Genomic DNA, 2,863 nt, shown 5'->3' with positions numbered 1-2,863 from the left:
GCCTCGCGCCACGCCCCTTCCGGGGCACGGGGCCGCCGCTCATAGGCCGGCGCGGCCCCACTGCCACGTACGGCCTGCGCTACGGTGGCCATTGAGGGACTGTTCGGAAAGGGACCGCCTCAACCCTGAGGCAGGGACCGCGCGGCGCAGGAGGCGGGGCCCGCCCTCGGAAGAAACCAGGGAGCACGGAGCAGGGGCAGAGCCGCGGGGCGAGGAACCAATCAGAACGAGGCGGGGAGAGCGGTCCTGTCAGAAGGAGCGGGGCGTCGAACGGCATTGGGCGGGCAGCTGAGGGGGCGTTGCCCGGCTAGCGGGGGAGGGACGGCGGGAGCGCGGGAGGCCGGCTGGCGGCTCCTGAGGGGATTTGGGCGGGCGGCTGTCACCGCGGTCCTGCGCGGCCCGAGCTGCTGAAGCCCGGGATACGCAAACTTGCTACAGCAAGGCAGAGGTTTGGGGAGCAGCTGACGACCAAGAGAGTAACGGCGAAGCCCAGTTTGTGGGCTATTCATTGTGCACAAGAAAACACAGTCAAGATACGCGGCAGGCTCCTGCACCACCCAAGGCAGACTGCGCATAAAAAGCCATTCCTTGCATGGCCATGCTTAAATGCTAATTTTCAGTTAAAACTTCCAGTCAGAAATACGGAAGGTCATGCTTGAGCTTAAGGAAGTCTGTTTTCGTGACTAGCTGATTTAATTATCCGCAGAAGATTTAAAGACTAAAGCACAATCTGGCTTTCTAGTGAAATATTTATGTGTTTGCCAAGTAAGCGCCAGTTATCGTACTCAGACATTGTGTTTGTCTTCAGTTGTATGACAAATGCTAACCCAAATACTTGATTTATGTAAGTAAATTCTGCTCATCTCACTCAAGCTGCCAGTTTTGAGCTAGCAGAGCCGGCTGTGTTAGTGCAGGCTCAGGGTGTGGACTTGTGTGAAAAGGAAAGCTTTTGGCAAGAGAAGCATGGACTTGAGGAGTTGCAGGTCACGTACATGACTGGATAAAAGACCTCTCCTGCCGAGTCACTGAAAACTCCTATTGTTTTCAATGAGTTTGGATCATGCCAACCTTGAACCTACTGCTTTCCATAGCATAAACTGCTGTGCTGGTTTTTCATCTGTCTCAGTAGTAGTTTTAGTCTTGTCACTAGCGTGTTCTCGAACTTATTACTTTTTTCCTCTACATGCATTTGTACATAACAATGGGAACTCATTTAATACTAAATTCTGGTGGCGTGAACTCTTTTTTCTCATCTATAACTCGGACAAAATGATGATTTCACAGCATATCTGTTCCCCTGAGGGACTGCCGAGTGTTCTCTAAATGTTCAGCTCATACTGCTACCCCTCCTCGTGCTTTTGTGAGCGATCTTTGCCAGGAAAGGATGACTACTCCATTATTCACCCTCATGCTCCCTCTGGAACTTTGTGCAATATCCTGCAGTGTTCAATTTTGGCAATAAATTTCATGAATGATATGTAGATATATTTTCACAGGATATCATTGATTATTATTGTAAGTTAGACAACTGAATGTCAAACTCAGATGTTTGGAGGCTGTTTTGTTATCCTTCTGGCTGCCCAGCTCAATGAAGATGAGTGCCTACTGGCAGCACATGAGGAAGATTGAAATTTTGTAACTTGTGACAGAAGGAGATAGTGACAGTATTGCATGAAAAAGTTTGTCTGAGTGTCACAGTGTTGCAGTTCACGTCGTTCATGCCTCCCATTCTCTTGCATTGGCCTTCTGCATCTGCTAAAAATAGAGAATTAGTGCAGCATTCATTCACAACACGCAGCACGTATCAGTTACTCCAGGCCTGGCTTTTGCAGCTCCAGTTTTAATTCTCCTGACTAGTTCCACAGTTTGATGTTATTCATAGTACCTTTTCCAAAAAATATCGCATTATTCCTACACTGCATACAGGAAGTGGCGGGAGTTGGGCCTAAAATTATTTCAGGGCACATTTAATTTATCTGCAAAGACTTATCTGGAGCACCTCTTACTAAACACTGGGAGACTAAGAAGATTTAAAAGTGCACAGTCACGCCTGAGGGCAAAAATACTGAAAAACTTAACCAGAAAAAGACATTTTGGTTTAGTTTAAACTCCTCTGTAAGTGGATCCGTGCCAGCAAACTGCTCGGATGTATAAAATCTCCACTGATACTCTGAACACATGTACAGGCGTAAAGACTGTCTTACTCTGCTCCTGCGGAGCGAGGGCCTAAAAGCCCTGACGACATGCGAGCCGCTGGGTGCGGGACCCTTGCCATCCTGCAAAATGACTTGTTCACCCCGTGACGTTTGCCTGCAGCCATCCGTTAGCCTTCATCCTCTTTTGGAGCAGGGGGCTCCTCTTTCCCCCTTCCGTCCCGGTACCCCACGCGAGTCCGCTCTGAAGGCAGGCGCTGCGCTCGCTGTCGGGCGCCGTCGTACCACAGACACACGGCTGCGGCCCTGCCGCCGCTGGGTATCGTCTGCGTGGGATCCCCAATCCTCAACACGCGTGGGTGTGACTTCTGACCCTTCAAACACGCGGTGATCACCTCCGGACGACGAAGCCTTTGGGCAGAAGAGGTTGACAAGCACCAGTAATCCCGCCTGCTGAAGCGACTCGGCGCAAGCCCCGAGCTTCCAGCACCCGCCTTTGGTGATGCGCCGCTCCCCCGGCGCAGGGAAAGCACAGCACCGGCTTTCACCCCGGCGGGAATCGGCCCGGGAAGCGGCGAGACCGGAGCCGCAGCTCCCGCAGCCCGCTGAGGCGAGGCGAGGCGCGGCGCGGCGCGGCGGCCGCGGGCATGCGCGGAGCCTCCCCCGGCCCGCCCGGCGGCTGCCATTGGCCCCGAGCGGCGGGGCGGTGG

Source organism: Buteo buteo, chromosome 11, assembly GCF_964188355.1.
Source record: "Buteo buteo chromosome 11, bButBut1.hap1.1, whole genome shotgun sequence".
NCBI classification, from domain to species: domain Eukaryota; kingdom Metazoa; phylum Chordata; class Aves; order Accipitriformes; family Accipitridae; genus Buteo; species Buteo buteo.
The sequence above is the reverse complement of the archived record's forward strand: the minus strand, read 5'-3'. Positions refer to the sequence as shown.